Below are 23217 nucleotides of genomic sequence, written 5' to 3'. Positions count from 1 at the left end.
ACATCAACAAAGGGTGAAATCCCATAGTGGTACTTCTCTAAACAAAGAGTGTCATTGAGAATCCCATAGCAGTACTATTTTATCAAAGGGTGGCATAGAAGATGCTACAGGTACTATTCTAACAAATGGTGGTATAGAGAATCCCATAGTGGTACGACTATAACAAAAAGTGGTATAGAGAATCCAACAGAGGTACTTACAAAGGGTGGTATAGAGAATCCCATGGACGTACTATATAAACAAGCTGCTGTGTAGCCATGGGGGCAGCCATTCAAGCACAGGATACACAGTAGATAACAGATAAGTACTACTATAGTTTATATAAACAAGCTGCTGTGTAGCCATGGGGGCAGCCATTCAAGCACGGGATACACAGTAGATAACAGATAAGTACTACTATAGTTTATATAAACAAGCTGCTGTGTAGCCATGGGGGCAGCCATTCAAGCACAGGATACACAGTAGATAACAGATAAGTACTACTATAGTTTATATAAACAAGCTGCTGTGTAGCCATGGGGGCAGCCATTCAAGCACAGGATATACAGTAGATAACAGATAAGTACTACTATAGTTTATATAAACAAGCTGCTGTGTATCCATGGGGACAGCCATTCAAGCACAGGATACACAGTAGATAACAGATAAGTACTACTATAGTTTATATAAACAAGCTGCTGTGTAGCCATGGGGGCAGCCATTCAAGCACAGGATACACAGTAGATAACAGATAAGTACTACTATAGTTTATATAAACAAGCTGCTGTGTAGCCATGGGGGCAGCTATTCAAGCACAGGATACACAGTAGATAACAGATAATTACTACTATAGCTTATATAAACAAGCTGCTGTGTAGCCATGGGGGCAGCCATTCAAGCACAGGATACACAGTAGATAACAGATAAGTACTACTATAGTTTATATAAACAAGCTGCTGTGTAGCCATGGGGGCAGCCATTCAAGCACAGGATACACAGTAGATAACAGATAAGTACTACTATAGTTTATATAAACAAGCTGCTGTGTAGCCATGGGGGCAGCCATTCAAGCACAGGATACACAGTAGATAACAGATAAGTACTACTATAGTTTATATAAACAAGCTGCTGTGTAACCATGGGGGCAGCCATTCAAGCACAGGATACACCGTAGATAACAGATAAGTACTACTATAGTTTATATAAACAAGCTGCTGTGTAGCCATGGGGGCAGCCATTCAAGCACAGGATACACAGTAGATAACAGATAAGTACTACTATAGTTTATATAAACAAGCTGCTGTGTAGCCATGGGGGCAGCCATTCAAGCACAGGATACACAGTAGATAATAGATAAGTACTACTATAGTTTATATAAACAAGCTGCTGTGTAGCCATGGGGGCAGCCATTCAAGCACAGGATACACAGTAGATAACAGATAAGTACTACTATAGTTTATATAAACAAGCTGCTGTGTAGCCATGGGGGGCAGCCATTCAAGCACAGGATACACAGTAGATAACAGATAAGTACTACTATAGTTTATATAAACAAGCTGCTGTGTAGCCATGGGGGCAGCCATTCAAGCACAGGATACACAGTAGATAATAGATAAATACTACTATAGTTTATAAAAACAAGCTGCTGTGTAGCCATGGGGGCAGCCATTCAAGCACAGGATACACAGTAGATAACAGATAAGTACTACTATAGTTTATATAAACAAGCTGCTGTGTAGCCATGGGGGCAGCCATTCAAGCACAGGATACACAGTAGATGGCACCGAACGATCGTTTATCCATAGTAAGGTAAATCTGCACATGTATGGCGGCTTGAAATAGAAATAGAGATAGCGACCGCACATGCAGAGTGAGCGCAGTGGAGCTCACGTGCGGCATCTTCTTCTCTTCTGTAATCTTTGTGTCTTCTTCCCCTTCGGTCTCTTTTGGCGCATGTGCAGTTGTCACAAAGCAGAAGATTTCTCTAACTGCGCGTGCGCCAATACGCCAATCACTTCACAAGGATTACCGAAGAGAAGAAGATGGCGTCTGCGAACTCCGCTGCGATCACTGCATGTGCGGTCATTTCTAGAGGGGACAGAATTCAGGGGTAAGACTGTGCAGCGGGGAGGAAGGGAGGGGGGCCAGTGGGAACTTATCACTATGGGGGGGTTTAGTTCTCCTTTAAATGCATGCTTTTCTGTACATTTTCATGCAATACAGATGGACACACCGTCACAGTACAGTATATCTTTATCATAGAAGGAATGAGGGGTTGGTATTTATATTGGACAAAAACCTGATGACTTGAAATGTACAGCATTAAAAAAAAATCATTAAAATATGAATCTGTTCTATGACTTTATACTGAAGGTGAGAAAACCTTAATTATAGGAAACCTTCGCTACGAACCTTCATATATTACTTTAATAATGATGTCTAATACTCTACAATTAAGTCATTAAAAAAAAATCTCTGCATAAGAGGTTTTGGAACGGAGCATATGAGACGGATTATCTCTTCTTTCAGCTGAATCAGCCAAACTTTGAGGTTGACTTGGTCTCTTTAAGCTCCTCGTCTCTCCTTTGTCTTTACTAATTCTTCGCCCTGTGACCTCTTTCCAAGTAGAATGTAAAGTGGGAATCAATATCTTGAAGGAGAACTAAAGCCTAACTAAAGAGGTAGGTAGAAATTGTACATGATGTTTTGTGCTTCTGTACCAGCCCAAGGCAACCACAGCCCTTTAGCAGTAAAGATCTGTGTCTCCAAAGATGCCCCAGTAGCTCCCCATCTTCTTTTCTGCTGATTCACTGATTCACATGCTCTGTGCTGCTGTCACTTACTGAGATTAGGGACCCACTCACAATATACAGTACACATAGAATAGAAATGTCACAATATAAGGCTGACTACCACTTTACCACCTCAGCTGCATTCTTTGCTGATCCATAAAACCAGCTAATCCATAAAGCAGTCTCCTCCTACATTGTCCTGCTGCTCCTTTGCAGTTACTCCATCTATTCTACACTGGACATTGCAGAGCTCCCACTGCCAGATATAATGCTAGACCCCTGCTGGATCCTCAAAGTGCCTCCCTGACAACTACTCCAGGCAAGTTTAGTCCTCGTCAACCCAAAGACTAGATTGTTATTGTTTGCTCACCAGATAGGAGCCAGGCAGGGCACATAAACATCATCATCCACACATATCGATTCAGCAATTCAGCCACAGACAGGGATTGCATAAGCACTAGGATTGGAGCAGCACCCGCTCCCTCCCTAACTCGCTTCTATTTGATTAACACGTGACATGAGCAAGAGCATGTCAGGCTCCTTCCGGCTGCTGAATACTCGCGCATAATTGGAGTGATGGGACAAAGGCGACAGGAAGTGACAGTTTCAGGTGGGGTAGTGGCAGCGGGTTCCATTAGGACTGGAGAGAGGGCCGATACATCTGTGGGATATAAGTATCCTCGTGCGCACAAAAAGAGAAGGGACAGAAGGTCTGACAGTAAAGTTAGGCGGTGGGTGGGCTAGTGGCAGTGGGGGCCCACTAGGACTGGGGCCCACCGGAATTTTTCCCGGTTTCCCGGTGAGCCAGTCCGACCCTGGTTGGAAGACACACTGAAGGGTTGCAGCTGAAGAACAATTGTCTTTTATTATTATATATAATTAATTCTATAACCATATACAGTATATATTACAGATATAGTGACATTCCATCAAACCAGACATTTTTGAGCCAAATTTGCTTTTATATCTGCCCCTGAAAGAAGATGATTTTACTACCAAATCTTTTCTAAGTCTAGAAGGTAGCATCCACTGACCTTTTTAAATGGATCACTTACTTAATAATAAATGAATAATATGTCTTGCAAATAGACATCCTCCTCGCAACTTGTTATGTAGCTGTAGGCTGATTTTAATGAAGGATTCCCTATGTTAACATCAATGAATTTCGTACAGCACACAGGTTGCGGGTATTAAACATGGAACTGACACTTCTTCCCATGGGATTTAGGATATAAAATTGGCACTGCATTTGTCCTATAACATACCTCCCAACATTCTGAAAATAGAAAGAGGCACAAAAAGATTTGCCGCGCAGCACCCCCATTTTATGGCCACATCCCCTTATTACTATGTCCATTTTATAAAATTTGGCAGTTTATGAAAGTTTGAATACATGTCTGTGGTTTTTATGTGAACAGGGGGATTATTGTAGACCAATTGAAATTATTCATTAATTATAAGGGGCAGATTTAACAAAGGTTGAAGTGAATTTTTGAATGAAAAAAATTTGACTAGGGAATAGTCCAATTCGATTCGAATTTGAAAAAAATTCAAATTTGAATATCAAAATGTATCATGTACTGTCTCTTTAAAAATTTGGCTTCGACCACTGCTGTTTTAACCTATGGGAGACCTCCTAATTGGAGTCAATTGGTGGACTTTGAAAAATTTAAGTTTTATTGGGGAAAAAGTCTGAATCGAATTCAATCGAATGTGCTATTCCTTTGATTCAAGTGATTCAAATTCAGCGAATACGGACCTACAGGTATTCGACCAAAACTTTTGAATTTCAAATTTTTCAAAATAGGCATTGTATTTTTCCTACCATGTGTTCTGGGGTTAATATGCATGAATTTGGCACTTCAACATTCCACAACATGTTCTGGGTTTGCTACGGATGAAATTGGCATCGTATTTTTAGACCATGTGTTCTGCGGGCATTTTTTTCGTGGAGTTGGAGTTTATTTATCGAACAATGTGTTCCGGGGTTCTTATGGATGCATTTTGCACACAATTTTTCCTATTATGAGTTTTAAGGACACTATACTTGAATTAGCACTGCATTTATCTGACATGGGTTCCAGGTGTATGGATGAAATTGGCGTCGTATTTTTCCTGCCTTTTGTTCTGGGGCATTATAAATACAGTAGAACTGGCACTGCATTTATCCTACAATGTATTCTGGGGTTATCATGGATAAAATTGGCATCGTATTTTTCCTACCTTGTGTTCTGGGGCAGCATACATGAAATTGGCACTGTATTTGCCCTATAATGTGTTTCGGGGTTATTGTGTATGAAATTGGAATTTAATTTTCCTACCTTGTTATTACTGGGGGTAATATACATGAATTTGTCACTGCATTTATTCTACAATGTGTTCTGGGTTTAAACATTGGCATGTGTTCAGAGAGCATTATGGGGCAGATTCACTAAAGGGAGAAGTGGCTAACGCTAGCGACTTTTCGCCAGGTGACTTCGCTCTGGTGAAAGGTCGTTACTCCGCAAATCAAGTAAAGTGCAGATTTTACTGAACGTTACCTCTTTCGCCAGAGTTGACTTCGCCAGCTCAGACCAGGTGAAGTGCTAAAAAGCAGCCAGATCTTCCTCAATCTTATGTCCCTTACATCATATCCTGTGTGCCGAAAATGCATTAAAGTTCCAAAAACGCTGGCGACTTTTCCTTTTTTGAAGTGGAATTGCCTGCAAAAGTCTGGATTTTTTTTTTGGGTAACCGGTTTTCTCCAGACATTTCATAACATATGGAACATTCATTTTACAGTGGGCTCATGTGAAGGGCATTATATTAACTCTCTTGTCTTTATTAAGGTTCCCTGGACTTGTGTAAGAAAAAGTGGCAACTTCAAGTATTTGCACCAATATTTGGGGGCATATTTATCAAGGGTTGAATTTCGAAGTGAAAAAACTTCGAAATTTGAATTCAAAAAGACCAACCAAAATTAAGTCGGTTTTTTTTGGGTCGAATAGGTCCATTTTGATCGATAAGGTACGTATTCAGCCTAATTACAATTGTTTGAATCGAAGGAATAGCGCATTTGATCAAATTAGATTCAAAGTTTTTCCCCAAAAAAACTTAGATTTTTCAAAGTCCACCTATTGACTCCAAATAGGTTCTAGGAGGTCCCCCGTAGGCTAAAACAGCAATTCGGCAGGTTTTAGATGGTGAATGGTCGAAGTTGAATGATAAATTTCAATATTCAAATTTTTGAATTATTTTCAAATTTGAATCAAATTTGGAATATTCCCTAGTCGAAGGGGAAAAAAATAGCTTGAAATTTGAATTTTCATCTTTCGAAAATTCAACTCGAACTTTGCCAGATCTGCCCCTTATAATAAAGACTACCATACAACTTTAAATTACCCGCCCTATGCTAATTGACCTAAGCACAAGATCACTAGTGAATTATAGCTAGGCACAAACGAACGCTGGCACATCTTCGCTATGAAATGCTCGCACTGGCGAAGTAACGCTAGAGAAAAGTCGCCAGCATTTGGCGCCCAGGGCGTAACTTCACATATTAGTGAATTAGCACAGTGGTAGCGAAATTGTGCCGGACGAAGTGGTGCGATGTGTGTGATGCAGTCGCTGGCGACAATTCACCCTTTAGTGAATCGGCCGTTATACCGTATATACTCGAGTATAGGTCGATCTGAGTATAAGCCGAGGTACCTAATTTTACCTACGAAAACTGGGAAAACTTATTGACTCTAGTATAAGCCTAGACACAACTACAGCCCTGTCTCCCAGCAGCGCATATTCCGCCAAAGAGACCCCCCAGCGATCAACCGGACTTCTTTGCAAAGTTGATGGTGACAGAGAATTGCCAAACGGATTAGTGTGTGCATTGTCCCACTACCATGTGCAGAGGGTGCTGTGTGATATTGCCATCACTGTTAATCTTTTGTATAACCAACAGAGGGTGCTGTGTGATATTGCAGTCACTGTTAATCCTTCATATAACCAACAGAGGGCGCTGTGTGATATTGCAGTCACTGTTATTCTTTCATATAACCAACAGAGGGTGCTGTGTGATATTGCCATCACTGTTAATCCTTCATATAACCAACAGAGGGTGCTGTGTGATATTGCAGTCACTTTTATTCTTTCACATAACCAACAGATGACGCTGTGTGATATTGCAGTCACTGTTAATCTTTTGTATAACCAACAGAGGGTGCTGTGTGATATTGCCATCACTGTTATCCTTCATATAACCAACAGAGGGCGCTGTGTGATATTGCAGTCACTGTTATTCTTTGATATAACCAACAGATGGCGCTGTGTGATATTGCAGTCACTGTTATTCTTTGATATAACCAACAGAGGGTGCTGTGTGATAATGCAGTCACTGTTATTCTTTCATATAACCAACAGATGGCGCTGTGTGATATTGCAGTCACTGTTATTCTTTCATATAACCAACAGATGGCGCTGTGTGATATTGCAGTCACTGTTATTCTTTCATATAACCAACAGAGGGCGCTGTGTGATATTACAGTCACTGTTATTCTTTCATATAACCAACAGAGGGTGCTGTGTGATATTGCAGTTACTGTTATTCTTTCATATAACCAACAGAGGGCATTGTGGGATATTGCAGTCTCTCCCCAAGCGAACTGTTGGTATAGGAATGATTAAAAGTGACTGCAATCTCAGTTACTGCCCGCTGACCCGAGTATAAACCGAGGTAGACTTTTTCAGCACATTTTGGATGCTGAAAAACTCGGCTTATACTCGAGTATATACGGTATGTGGAATGGGCGCTGTATTTATCCTACCATGTGTTCTGGGGTACATACAGTACATGCAATTTTCCCTGGGATACTATAAAGCACCACACGTAGAAAATCAAAGGCCTTCAAAAATACATTCACATAGAAAAGTAATTATGCGGTTTATAAAGAGCTCAGCTATTTTAAATATAAATATATATCCCTAACACAAGCTCCAATAAAGCATGAGTAAATGAGTGATACTTGCTGAGAGGTTCCATAACAACTTATATAAAAATGGCTTCAATCCCAAGACTCTAAAAGTCAGCACTTAAGAACAAATTGGACTGTATCTGCAGTCTCATCGCAAAATGTGCTGGTGTTTAGAGTACCAAAATAATTGACAGAATGAAGCAAGTCAATAGCAAATGTTTCTTAAATGGAAACGTTTCCCTGATCAGAAAAGAAAAAAAAAATTTTGAGCTTAAAAAAACCTTAAATAATACAAAGAACCATAAACGTAATTAAATAGCCCAATCGATGGTAAAGGGGTTTAGACTGTAGAAAGGGCACTCAGAATTTTATGTTTATGTGTGGCTAAAATGTGTGTATGATGAGAATGTTGTAGAAAAGTGGTGGCAGGTTTATAGTTGCGGTGTGTTCAAATATTTATCCATATTTATGTCAGCACATTTAATGCTCATTCTATGCATATATATGAAAATTCAACTGTACGAATGCTGTCCGCCCTAATGGGAACAATCCATGTAATTTGCTTAACAGCAAAAGCAGAATCGCATATATCACAATTACAGGTTTTTTTGACAGGTGAAATGCCTAAAACTGCTGGTGCTAAGCTGCGAAAGTCATTTTTATAGGGACTGGGAAAAAACAAAAATCAAAAAACAAATAGGTAGAAGTATATATTTATGCAAATTGTCAGGTTATTTAAAGGGATACTGTCATGGGAAAAAAAATGAATCAGTTAATAGTGCTGCTCCAGCAAAATTCTGCACTGAAATCCATTTCTCAAAAGAGCAAACAGATTTTTTTATATTCAATTTTGAAATCTGACATGGGGCTAGACATATTGTCAATTTCCCAGATGCCCCAAGTCATGTGACTTGTGCTCTGATAAACTTCAATCACTCTTTACTGCAAGTTGGAGTGATATTACCCCCTCCCTTTTTCCCCCCAGCAGCCAAACAAAAGAATAATGGGAAGGTAACCAGCTAGCAGCTCCCTAACACAAGATAACAGCTGCCTGGTAGATCTAAGAACAGCACTCAATAGTAAAAACCCATGTCCCACTGAGACACATTCAGTTACATTGAGAAGGAAAAACAGCAGCCTGCCAGAAAGCATTTCTCTCCTAAAGTGCAGGCACTAGTCACATGACCAGGGGCAGCTGGGAAATTGACAAAATGTCTCGCCCCATGTCAGATTTCAAAATTGAATATAAAAAAATCTGTTTGCTCTTTTGAGAAATGGATTTCAGTGCAGAATTCTGCTGGAGTAGCACTATTAACGGATGCGTTTTGAAAAAAAACATGTTTTGGATGACAGGATCCCTTTAAAGTAGTTTTTCACCCAAATCAAGTCACCTTCTATGGTAGAAGAATTCAGTAGTTTCGAGAGCCACAAACTGCACAGATTTTTCCATTATTTGCAACTGAACTCAATACACTTTGTTCTAACTAATGGCCTTTAATACCAACAAGGTATTACTGTTCCCCCGAACAGCCCCCCCCCTCCACTTCACACATTCATATGCCATGCACCTCCCATCATGGACATTGTAAATCTTCAGTAGACTGATGTTCATCTGCAGGTCAGTGTGGAGAACTTTGGGCGAATGAGACAATATGTTGGGTTGCCTAGAAATCCAAGATGGTGGCTTGTAGACATTGCAACACATATTTAAATAAAAGTTATAAAAAAATGTATAGGTAATAAATGCAGGCAGAGCTTCTTTCTAGTAGTTTCACCCCTCCAACCAAGTCACCTTCTGTGGTAGAAGAATTCAGTGCCTATAAATGGTTTCGAGAGCAACAAATAGCACATTTTTTCCATTATTTGCAACTGAACTCAATTACACTTCATTCTTATCATGAGCTTTAATGCCACCAAGGTATTACTGCTCCCCTAAATCCCCCCTCATATGTTCTTATGCCATACACCTGCCATCAGTTTGGACATTTTAAATCTTCAGTTGACTGATGTTCATCTGCAGGTCAGTCTTGTAGACATTGCAACACATATTTCAAGTAAAGTTATTAATTTAAAATGCGCATAGTTTAAAATTCAATTATAGACACACGCATTTGCTTTCAGCCCCCTTACTAATATTTTAGCTTATTACACTCAACAAAAGTCATGTTGGGTGATTTCAATTTCAGATGAGTGTCTGGATTTGAGTCCCAGGTGGAGCTTCTATGTGTAACAGGCACATTAACCTTGTCCTTAGCTAGTTGGGTGCTGTTCGGTCTTAAAAACACAGTAATCTTGAAACTCCACCGGAGAATGTGCCTAATGTTGTAGATGGGGCTGAAGAGAGTAGAGCAGTCAAGATGAGTAAGGGGAAGGCAGTTCAAGTACAGCAAACTCAGGATCCAAGGAATAGGGCGTAAGGCCAAAATGGTTCAATCAAATAATGAAAGGAGTTGGAGTTATGCAAAACAAGGCAGATTTATAGTGACACGTAGCAAGGAAAAAATAAACTTGACCTTCAAAGGGTAGACAACTGACCTGCATTTCTATAGAGGAAGGAACTGATAATAACTGGATAATGAACAGGCACTTGAACCTAATAAGGAAGAGATAAGCTAAAACTGCTGTAAATCTCTTGCCTGAATAAAGAGAACAGTAGTAAATAACCACAGCAGGTGGCAGTTTGCCTCCCTAGTGAGGAGGCCATACAATCAAAAAATATTACATTAGAATACATTGTTCTAACTTAGTGGTTCTATAGGACATACACCATAGAGGGGCCTACACTGGTTGAGGAGCTCAGTCTGAAGGCCATTTAGGACAATATTTGAGTAGAAGTTTCTGTCCTGGATACTGATGAAATCCAAGTATGAATGCCAGTGTAGGTTGAGATTTGTGGTGAATGCTTCCTTTTTTTTTTTGATATCCCAAATTTCAAATATGTGTAACCTTGCTATGGGTTAAGCAGGACCTAGGCCACATACTGTGGGCTTGAATTAATCTTGATATCAAAGGCAACAGGACACCTGTAGGGCCTCTTTTGTCTAAAACATTAAACTTTAATGGCGTTAGGAGATAACTTTACCAACTAAATTCTGTGTCCTGTAAAAAACACTTGGGGGACCTTTATAAATTTAAATGCTTCAGTTATGTCAAATTCAAGCTTTTCTTTCCATGTTCACTTCTTTTACACAATTTTTACAAAAAGCTGAGGTACAGAGAACAACTCACATTCTGTACACAAAATAAAAATACAAGCCTATTTAATCACTAAAATCAATGAGGCTGATGTTTCAACAAGAAGTGACGGAGCCAAGTTCTCCCGGTCACCTGCAACTATCAAACTCGATGACAAGTTCTGGCTCTGAACCACTTATCACTGAGCTTACAGGCAAGGATTGTGTCAGGTTTGCTAATCAAGTTACGATCTCTATCAGACCTTGTTAACATCTGTTACACTGACAAGGCTATACAGGTACAAGATATTGGAAAATGCTTGGGAACTAGGATTGTCCATATAAGTGTTTTTTTTTATATTCTTGATCACTATGCTGTAAATCTACTAAACATTTAAACATAAAATTACAACTGGATAGTTTTAACATTAATTATACCAATTTAGGTAACATCAAGAGAAAGGGTTTGATTTACTAATATAGGTGTTATATATGAAGGCAGTTGGCATTTGGAACCAATCACCAATTAGTCTACTACAAGTGAGCAAATGAAAGCAAAGACGTTTGTTTGCCATTTTTTAATAAACAGACAATGGAAATATTCAGAATTTGCTCCAGTTGTTTTAGAAACAAATTCCCGTAACTCTATTTGGCCCAGAACTGAATCAAACGTTGTAAAGGTAGACTCTTAAAGAGGAAAACATAAGAGTAAAAATAAACTCTAGACATATTTTAAATAATTTCTATCCAAACAAGATACTGTTATTGGGGAGGGGTACAGAAGGGGGGGTTTCCACAAAAAACTCTATTGAATAAGCAGTATCAGACTAGCTGGTGGGGAACGGAGAGAAAACCATGGGCCCCACCAGCCCAAGCTTTAAGAAGGGGTTGGATGGTGTTTAGCACATGAGAGAATACAGGGATATGGGAGATAGCTCATAGTACAAGTTCATCCAGGGACTGGTCCCATTGCCATTTTGGAGTTAGGAAGGGTTTTTTTTCCCCTGAGGCAAATTGGAGAGGCTTCAGATGGGGTTTTTTTTTGTCTTCCTCTGGATCAACTGGCAGTTAGGCAAGTTAAAATAGAGTTCAAAGGTTGAACTTGATGGATGTGTGTAATTTTTTGGTAATAAGTAAGTCCACTGCTTAAGTTGTTGGGAGATAGGGTTGTGGTGGGCACAGGCAGAGGCAATGGAAAGAAGTTACATGGTGTGGCTCAGAGGTATGTGCTGGGGAGTAGAGGAGGGTTTTGCAGCGCAAACATATATGTTGGTGAGGGGGTTCCAGTGCACAGATACATGTTGGGGAAGGGGATGCAGTTGGGGGAATCTCAATGATATGGGAAACTCCATGGCTGGGGTGGTGAGTCCTTAAGGTGGCAGACATGGTGGGCCCCAGCCCCCTGAATCCCCAGTCCAGCACTGTGCATAAGGTGTTGTGGGTACTAAGCCAAAGGTTCTGAGGGCCTGATTCACAATCTCCCAAAAGTGTTCAAATTGGCTAGTACGGAATCAACATTCATTGACCATTGTGTACTTTATGGATAGGTAGGAAGGTCAGTCTAGAATATTCCTCTACCATCAAGATATAAACTCTTTGCAATAGGACATAACTGGTCATGAGGAATGGTTCTGTATTTACTATTTGCATTTGAATGAAAAAGATGACAAATAACTGGGGCTCCCCGCCTTAATCCAATCTAGAAAATCCTCAACCAAGGGAAAGATATGGTTGAGTGATAACATGTTTTAGTAACACTTTATCAGTTATTGCTCTATAAATATAGGAAAGAATTTTACAATATCATTGATCTGGTCAGTGGGGCGGTGTTTTACTGGAGTCGACAAACGGCAATTCACCTCCATGGAGTTATCAATATGGCCCCACTAATAAAATGCAAACATTTGGCCAGACAAGCCCCTTGTCCACAATAATTGACGGGCCACTTGTTTTAGTGAACATTTATTCAAGAAAGTAAATGTAAACTCTATTAGAGATAGTTTATTTCCCCTTTAATTAGAATCAATGGTGTTGTTTTGTTCTTTTTTTGTACTAAGTGTAATTTGCCAGTATTTTATATTATTCTACAAACAGCTTATTAAAAATCCTCTAAATGTTTTTATAGCTGCTCTGCAGTAGAAAATAATGGTTTGACTAGCGTGACATATTATCTGCACTGGATACAGGACACAAAATATTATTTTGCAAGTGGAATGGTGCTATTTATAGGGTAGAAATTATTTATAGACATTTAAATTATATAATAGCCAAGGGTTGGCAATGGTGGTCTATCAGCCTCAACATAAAACTGTCTGGGCTTCAAAATTTTCATACACCCAAGACTCTTACATTATATTGAGTTTGTACCTCAGTCGCCTGAGTTTTTTTTCACAGAATAGATTCATTGTCTAATGTTTTAAGACAAAGCAAATGAATGAATGTTGATTTGTTTAGGTATTGTGGCAAATAAGCAAAGCAGGTCTTCTTTAATGCAGAACCACAAACTATTTCAAATGTAATGTATAAATGTGTTCCTAAATAATATCTATATTTAATTAATGGAATTAAGTTGAGCCATTGCAAATTAACTATATATAAATACTGTATTTATTTAACCTTTTATCCAGAAAGCACCAAATTTACGGGAAGGTCATCTCCAATGTTAAACATATTATGTTTTTCTATATAATAATAATAAAACAGTCCCTTGTTCTTAATCCAAACTATGATATAATTCATCCTTATTAGATGCAAAACCAGCCTATTGAGGTATTTTATGTCTAAATATTTTTAAAATAAGGACAATTACAGAAAGACCCCCTTATACACAAAACCCCAGGTCGTGAGCCTACTGGATAACAGGTCCCTTAGTAGTTGGAGGAAGAAAGGTGAAAAATTGCTTCTTGACCCACACCATGATAAACTCATTATGAAAAACCCATTCTGTTGGGTGCTCTTATAATACTGTAATGATAGAGTAATCATTTCTAAAGCGACTCATTAGGGTTCATGTAAGAAGACCCTTGACAGAAGTGTTAGAGAACTAAGAGGTGGAAAAGCAAACCCCTGGGGTAGGCTGCACTCTGCACCCCATGGGGTAAATTCACTTACCTGCGAAAATTTGCCTGCGCTGGCTTTGCGCACATCGCAACACATTTTGCCAGGCATAAATTCGCCTGGATAACGCTAATTCAGGAAGATCCGAAGTTGCGCACAGGGTAACGAACGCTGGCAAAGTTGTGCTAGCGAAAATACGCTCAGCAGTTCTTAGCGTTGACTAATTTAGGTGCCATATGTTATCAAATGTAGGGGGGAAGGAGGGTACCCAAAAAAAAAAACGATCTTTTTCAGCCTATCACCCTGTAAAATGGAAAAAAAGGCAGCGTTTTTTGGGACTTAGAAAAATTTTCAACTTTTTTTTTGAGGAACTCCTATCTACTCTGTTGCACTTCACCTGGTCTGAGGTGGTGAAGGCAAGTCTGGCGATAGAGGTAATGGTCAGTAAAATAAAAACTTAGTGAATTTGCGTAGTAACGCTCGTTCGCCAGAGAGAAAATTCGCCTGGCGTTGGAGTTCGAATTTGCCCCAGAGTTTATCTCCTTGGCGAAATTATGCCAGCAACCATTAGTAAATCAGCAAAGTGCGGGAATTTTCGCCAGAGTTAGCCACTTCATCCTTTAGTAAATTTCCCCCCATGCTGGCTAAAAAGTGGCGAACAGGTAAGAGGACTTGAGTGGAGGAAGTCTTCATGCCTCCCGGCCCTTATAGATATTAATGGGGTGGCTAAAGGTCTCAGAAATGTAACTGCCAAGAGCATTGTTTTGAACTTTGCTAACTGCCTTCCACATTGTAAATTACCTGTTATCCTTCATCCTTAGTTTGCTCAAATCTCATATTTATCATATATTTATCATTAGGTTTGGTAGAATTGGGCTTGGTGAGGTGTGCTAGTCAGGTGGACCGGACTACTGTCCTGTGATAAAGACCGTTATAACTTCTGTTGTTAAAAAGATTTAAAAAATTGTCTAGTGTAGTCTTTCCCTAACAGAAGCAGCGATTGCACAGGTTACTTACAGGGAATACGGGCTCCAACCCAACAATGTGTCAATAGATGGAACATTCATTCGAATTAAAGTTTTAAATACAGGTATTATCCAGAAAGCTCTAAATTGCTAAAGGCCATTTCCCATAGACTCTATTTTATCCAAAAAAAAATGTCAAAAATTCTCTTCATTTTCTGTGTAATAATAAAACAGTAGTTTGTACTTGATGCAAATTAAGATATAATTAATCCTTATTGGAAGCAAAACCAGCCTATTGGGTTAATAAATGTTAAAAAGATGCTCTAATAGACTTAAAGGGGAAGTATCACGAAAAAGAAAATTTGATATAAACTTCCTCATACTGAAGTAAGAAATACAATCAATTAAAAATTCTGCATTGTTTCTGAAATAATCCAGTTTTTCTTCATGATTCCTCTCTCAGCATCTGTTTCTCTGCATTCTCTCTTCATGCAGCAGTTGGGCGTCAGATGAATGATCCAATATATCTTATAGGGGGGCTCCTTTCCTAGCAGATGAATTAGAGCTCACTCAAATAACTGATTCCAGTACAAACAAAATCTAACAAAATAACTGCCTTTTGCACAAATTCTGCATGTAGAGAGACATGATGTCTGGTGAGTTTAATAGAGTGATCTCTAATACATCTTCTAGGCAAAAGGAGCCCCCCTATAAGATATATTGGATCTAACTGTCAGTGAATATCTGACACCCAACTGCTGCATGAAGACAGAATGAAGAGAAACAGATGCTGAGAGAGGAATAGTGAAGATAAACTTGATTATTTCAGAAATGATACAGAATTTTTAATTGGTTGTGTTTATAAAGTTTCTTATTTCAGTATGCTGAAGCAAAATTCAATTTTCATTTTCGCGATAGTTCCCCTTTAAGGTATGAATATCCAAATTACAGAAAGATTCATTGTCTGGAAAACCCCAGGCCCAGAACATTCTGGATAATAGGTATCCATAAACCCATTATACAGAAAGCTCTGAATTAAGGAAAGGCCATCTCCCATAGACTCCATTTTATTCAAATAATCCGAAGTTTTAAAAATGATTTCCATTCTCTCTATAGTAATAACAGTACCTTGTACTTGATCCAAACCAACCCAAGATATATTTTATCCTATCTGTGGAAGCAAAACCAGCCTATTGGGTTTATTTAATGTTTGCATTAATTTATAGTAGAGTAAAGGTATCAAGATCCAAATTACATTATCCGGAAAAACGTCATGTCCGAAGCATTCTGGATAACAGGTCTCATACCTGTACTATATTTCAGGGAGCAGAAATAGTACAAGAGATGGTGGTAAATGGAGTACTATCAATACTGTATTTGAGTGTGCATAACTTTGCATGTTCTTGCCCTTGAATCCTTCAGGTCAGATTCAGATCTTAAAGGAGAAGGAAACCCTTTTGGCGCAAAACCCCTCCCCCCATAGCCCCCCCTCCCTCCTCCCCCCCCGGCCTACTTCCCCCCCAGGCAAATGCCTCTAAGTTGTTACTTAGCCCTCGGTGCAGGTCCTCTCCCGTGGAGTCTGCAGGCACCATCTTCTTATGAAATTAGGTTATGAAATTTTGAACATATTTCTGTGTTTTTTTTCAGTTATTACAGTTTTGCTAATGAAGGTGAATTGACCTTTGAACTGTGAGTCTAACTTCTCCCAAGGGACCTTTTATCTTGTATCGTTACAATTACTCATTTGCTTTTCTTGAAATTATTACAAAAGTATCTTATCTGCTGCTCTGGCTGTTCTGGGCTCTCTGACAAAAGACAATTAAGTTAGAAACTGTGTTTCTTTTTCTGGCTGTTCAGTGCAGAGAAAAACAGGACTTTCCAGTACAAACATGAGACTGTGGGTTGAGCTGTCAAAAGAGGGACTGTCTCTCTAAAAACGGGACAGTTGGGAGGTATGTGCATTGCACTGAGATGTTCTGTTCTTTATTGAAATGACATTTGCAGGGAATTGTGGGGTTTGGAGGATGCAGTCTAAGGACGGATGGCTGTTGATACAAAGTAACAATAGTCAGCCGGCTTAGCAAAGTAGTCAGAGAGATCAGCAGGAGAGCAGGGGGCTGGGCTTAGGGAACTGTTTCAAACCATTAAAAATCATGAAAAGTCTGCATATTTTTGATTAATTTATATTGCAAAGTTGCTTGAAATTATGTTTACTTTTCAAAAAGCTTAAGTTATGTTTTTGTGGCGTTCCTGTTAAAGAGGTTTGGAAGGTAAACCTCATATCAAGATAACTATAGGGCTGCTGTGTAAGAGAAAGTGTGCAGCAACCGTGTGCCCAACAAAAGACGTGCACCTTATTCACTGCCCATGCAAATACTTACTGTGGCCGCCAATAACCAATTCATCGGTCTTTTTTAGAACATGGGACACAGAATGAAAGGATAATTACATCTGGGGGAAATGGCACTTGGATTTTAATGAGATTTTCAAGGTTTGAAAGGTTAGTGGGATTTGTCTATTACTAACCCAAAGATTCCAATTTGAGCCGGTCGGATGTGTGAGTTCTCGTGGGCTCTCAGATTCTACATAAGGGAAAGGAATGATTAAAGCCACAGATTAAACGAGGGATTAAACATATAAATGTGACATGTCATGACCAGCGTGATCCTCTGTAGAGTGGCTGCAGAGTGGTTCAAGGGTGGCACTCACATATTACAAATTCACTCCAGATGTTTTTTTGGGATTGATATTTTTCTGGCACTTTGAATGTGGTTTACTTCCACATCTCAGAAATATACCGGTAGGTTCTTTGGCTTTTCATTAAAAAGACCCAGATGCCGTATCTTAAAAGGACGATAAACCAAAATACGCTAGGTTGTTGAGCACGTGTACTATTAAAACAATGTAGCCTAGATCTTCTAACTGTACAGGTACGGGATCTGTTATCCAGAAACACATTATCCAGAAAGCTCCACATTACGGAAAGGCTGTCTCCCATTTTATCCAAATAATCAACATTTTTACCAATCATTTCCTTTTTCTGTGTAATAATAAAACAGCAGCTTGTACTTGATCCCAACTAAGATCTAATTAGTCCTTATTGGCAGCAAAATCAGTCAATTTAGATTATATAATGTTTGCATACTTTCATAGAAGGTATGAAAATCCAAATTACGGAAAGATCAATTATCCAGAACAATGAAAGGTCACAAGCATTCTGGATAACAGGTCCCATACCTGTAATACATTTCATGGAGCAGAACAAGTAAAAGAGATGGTGGTTAAAGAAGCACTATTACTATTGTATTTGAGTGTGCTTAAATTTACTTTTTTATAACTATACATTATTTCTTATTCTGATAAAAAAAAACTGTAATACAACAGCCAGGCCTTTCTTATGTGCTTGTTCTTGCCTTTGAATGCTTCAGGTTATTAGTTCTGACTACTTGTACCATTATTATGATGTACCCTTACAATTATGATATAGTTAGGATTCAGCAATACTCCAGCCAAGACTTCAGTTCCCACAATGCATCACATGTTCTGTAAACAACCTGGAAATAATGAGAAGTGTGCAAGGCCTTCTGGGAAGTGGAGTCTTTGCTGGATGAGAGCCAAATACTTCATCATCATCATATTTCCTACATACTCCAGGAAGCCCATCTTGAAGGTTAGTTAGGGAGAGATATAGGGTGAAACTTATTGTATGTCGTAGATCTATTGCTCAATGACTCATAAAGCAATGATTTCATACCACATTATACATATACAGTCATGTGATGGGCTAAAGGGCTAAATGTAAGATCTCAAATGGGTGTTTCAACAGCCACCGCCATTGTGATATCAACAGCTGTAAGCCAGAAAGGCTCCTCAGGTACTAACCTCGGCAAGCAGTTTATTCGCAGTTGATGAAAAGATGATCTGTGCATTTATGCAGAACAGAACACGGGCCTTCCTATATATAAGGATAATCAGGTATATAAGGAATAATGTGACAAAAGCAGAACAAACTAAATCATGGCTGTCAAGAATCAAAGAGATTAGTAGAAAATTGCATTGCGTTCCAACTTCTCATCAATAAAAATATGACACATCAAAGATAGTGAATGGGCTGATAAGAAAACTGGCTGTCAGATGCTCGTGATTAATCAATTTTCAGAATTCGCCAGTGATTAAAAAGCCGACAATGACAGTACGATCAAATTCACAGCCTCATTAACATCAATGCAAACGGCAGACTGAAAGAATGTGGTACAGTGCCAAGGGATGAGGTTTCCTAATGTAATCAAGTTTTCTTTTCTTTCAAAGCATAGGACTCCAAAGGTTTCACCTGATTACAGGTGTAATACTATTTACAAGATGATGGACAACTCCTTGGTATCTAGGACCTTGCTGGCTTTTCTCCAGCTTGGACTTGGCCAGCTGCTACTCCCTGCAACTCTGGCTTGAGTATGCGTTACAAAATAATTTTTTTCTCAGGCAGTCCCCAGCTCACAGTCTAAACACTTGAAACCCTATGCTAGGCTATGAAACTGCAGTGTAATAACCTTTCTGATCTTTTTGTTGGAGCCTCTGTCTGCTCTACTAACTACCCTCAGTATGACTCTCGGTTGGAAAAAAGACATCAAGTTAAACCCCTCCAAATGAAACCCAGCACACATACCCACGCACACTCCCACTAACCCCTCCATAAACTCACATAAACTATATCACAATAGCTTTGGATATTATGTTCCTCCAATAAATCATCCAAGTCCTCTTAAAGGCATTAACAGAATCAGCCATCACAACATCATGTGGGAGGACATTCCCCAACCTCACTGTCCTGACTGTGAAGAACCACCTAATCTGTTTCAAATGAAAGTTCTTTTCTTCTAGTCTGAAGGGGAGGCCTCTGGTACGGTGATTCTCTTTATGGGTAAAAAGGTCCCCTGCAATTTGTCTATAATGTCCTCTAATGTACTTGTAAAGTGTAATCATGTCCCTCTCAAGCGCTTTTTTTCAAGAGAAAACAACCCCAACCTTGACAGTCTACCCTCATAATTTAACTCTTCCCTCCCTCTAACCAGTTTAGTTGCACTTAGTCTCTGCACTCTCTCACGCTCATTTATATCCCTCTTAAGGACTGGAGCTCAAAACTGCCCCCATACTCCAGATGAGGCCTCACCAAGGACCTATAAAGAGGCATAATTATGTTTCACCCCTTGAGTTTATGCCCTTTTTCATACAAGACAGAACTTTATTTGCTTTAGTAGCCACAGAATGACACTGCCTGAAATTAGAATTACATCTTCACGTCCTGTTCTTCTTATCACTCCAGCTGTAAGCCCGAAAAAATTAGACAACAGAAAGATGGTCACCCTCAGACATTATCTACAGTTTGGCCAATGGACCATCTGGTCTAATATGTTGCAGGGTTGGCTTGTGTATGGCCAATAACAAAGTGGAAAAAAGGTGAGAATGACAAAAGTTGAGGAGAGAGAAGAAAAGGGGTAGCTAGAGTGAAGTTAAGGAGCAAAGAAAATAAACAAGAACTGCAATTGAAAAAAAATAATTGGGTACATAACAAGGGCTGCAAGGTATGGGGGGTAAATTAATAAACATGAATTGCTTAGTCAGTGTTAGATGTCAGTCTTAGCCTTTCCAAGAACATGATCTGATAACATGTATCTGAAAGTCAGAACAGTTAAAACACAAACACAAAAAAAGTCTAAAAGCAAATATCAAATTTGATACATGTAAGAGACAGAAAAAGAATCAAAAATAAGCTTCTTGTTCAATTTTCCCTTCTTAAAATTAAGTCAATATCCATACATGGCCTGCCCAGAAATGTTTATATGATCTGATCACCTGCTTGAATTAATCTCTCCAAAAGGTGATTGAAAGTCTTTTGTAAAATCGTTTTTTTTTTACATTACAGACAAGTATGAGGCCTGGGTTGTTTTTCTCCTTTTATAATTACATGTTGAACGTGTATTCACATTTTTCAAAGCAAAATATGAAGTTCGACTTATAGCACTCAGCAGCAAAGTCACGTCCCACCGGATCAGAAAAGAAACAATAGGCAACTAGTGTAATACTCAGAAACTTGGGTCAGAAAAGCATTTGAAAGGTGGGGAGAGTTGAGTCTAGCTATGTGGTGGGTCATGAGGAGACATAGGTAAAACAAAAGCTAAGTAGAAAAGGATTAGTGTCTTTAATTGATACTTTTTCAACGCAACTGGTTTCCCTAAGGAAGTGGTTAAACGGTGTGACTAGGAGGGCCAAGAAGGTCACTTTGGGCAATATTTAGTAGAATGCTTATTTCTGTTGAAGTTCTCTTGGAAAACCACCTTGGAAGGTCAAGTAGAACAAGATTTTAGGTGACCACTTGCTTAGTATACTAGATATTCTGCTCACTACAGCAACATGTGCCTACAAGCTCAAGTTAATTAATGATTGAATAATTCTTTAGCCCTAAGGGTTAAGCTTTTCTTTTCTCTTAATTGCAAAGGCCATTACAAACACTGCAGAAGATCAGATATGGTATGCAATTATCGGGCTCCAGAGGGTCACAATTAGAACACTGTCTGGATTTTTTTTTTTTTTTTAAAAAGACACTTTGTGATTAGGTGAATAATGATTCAAAAGAGATTAGTCCTGTTCAGTTTGTACTCATTAAAAAAAAACTAATTGGGAAGATTCAATATTTCTATTATCTCTTGTGAACACCTGTTGTTCTGAAAGAAAGAAAAAATAGCTGTTCTTTATTCCAGCCAATGGGGGTGCCAATACAGTTCAGTTAAGGGTGTTTATGTTTACGTACCATGGGAACTCTTTTGTCATGCAGGCATTTTTACTGTTACTTTGGTCCTCAACACACATTGGGGCACATTTACTTAGCTCGAGTGAAGGAATAGAATAAAAAATACTTTGAATTTCGAAGTATTTTTTTAGGTACTTCGAACATCGAATTGGCTACTTTGACCTTCGACTGCGACTTCGAATCGAACGATTCGAACTAAAAATTGTTCGACTATTCGACCATTCGATAGTCATAGTACTGTATCTTTAAAAAAAACTTCGACCACCTACTTCGCCACCTAAAACCTACCGAGCATCAATGTTAGCCTATGGTCCCCATAGGCTTTCCTAGCTTTTTTTAATCGAAGGAAAATCGTTCGATTGATGGATTAAAATCCTTTGAATCGTTCGATTTGAAGGATTTAATCGTTCGATCGAACAATTTTTCCTACGATCGTTCGAACGAACGAATAGCAGTAAATCCTTCGACTTCTATATTCGAAGTCGAAGGATTTTACTTCGACGGTCGAATATCGAGGGTTAATTAACCCTTGATATTCGACCCTAAGTAAATGTGCCCCTTAGTATCCAATAGGTAGTTAGGGTTGGGCTATTGGAATAATGAAAGCAAATAAAAATGAAAGCAAATATCTGATTGGTTGATTTAGGTTAGTAGACTGAGGCAGTGTTACTACATGACTCTCGCTACTCTCAGGTTCATCGTTTTTAGTCCTGCTGCTGATTATTTAACAGGTCAATAGATTAGAGCAATGTTCCCCAACCAGTGGCTCGTGACCAACATGTTGACCAGCAACCTCTTGGATGTTTCTCCTTACGGCAGGAGCTTATTTTTGAATTTCTGGCTTGGGGGCAAGTTTTGGTTGCATAAAAACCAGGTGTCCCGCCAAACAGAGTCTTCTATAGGCTGCCAGTCCACATAGACGATACCAAATGGCCAATCTTTCGAGCTTTCAAATGTTAGCCAAAAACGAATGCTCTGTGTGCTAATAATTTTATTATTACTGTTACTTTTGATTACTCGTCTTTCTATTCAGTCCCTCTCCAATTCATATTCCAGTGCCTCATTGAAACCACTGGCTGGTTGTCTAAGGTAAACCAGAGAGCTGCTAAAATTGCAAACCGGAGAGCTGCTGAACAAAAAGCTAAAATAACCACAAAATCAATTGCAAATTGTCTCCAAATATTAATTTCTGCATCATACTAATAGTTAGTTTAAACCACATTTAAGTAGGAGTCATCCTTATTCCATTAAATGCTTTGCTCTGCGCCCCACACTGTGCAAGAACTAGGAGCAGTTGCTTAGTCAATGGCGATCTAACTTTGCTGTTACTGGATCTTGTAATCTATGTGTAGTGTATATTAAATTATGCCAGTCTCTTGCGGGTAAATTCCAGAACACACACAATCCAAGTTTTCTAGTGGGGTAATAATACTAATCGTGGCATTCACATTAACGGCTTTTGTACAATAAGCCTATGTACAGTTTTCTGAAGGAGCCTGA

The 23217-nt window shown here is 39.0% G+C and overlaps 1 protein-coding gene across 3 annotated transcripts in view; it reads right to left on the bottom strand.

Moving 5' to 3' along the window:
- The window catches only part of khdrbs3.S (KH domain containing, RNA binding, signal transduction associated 3 S homeolog), a 109439-nt gene that overhangs the window by 67776 nt on the left and 18446 nt on the right, over nt 1-23217 (bottom strand). The window lies entirely within an intron of this gene.

The sequence above is a fragment of the Xenopus laevis genome, chromosome 6S (genome assembly GCF_017654675.1).
Source record: "Xenopus laevis strain J_2021 chromosome 6S, Xenopus_laevis_v10.1, whole genome shotgun sequence".
In the NCBI taxonomy this organism is placed as follows: Eukaryota; Metazoa; Chordata; class Amphibia; order Anura; family Pipidae; genus Xenopus; species Xenopus laevis.
This window is presented reverse-complemented; position numbering and strand designations above follow the sequence as displayed.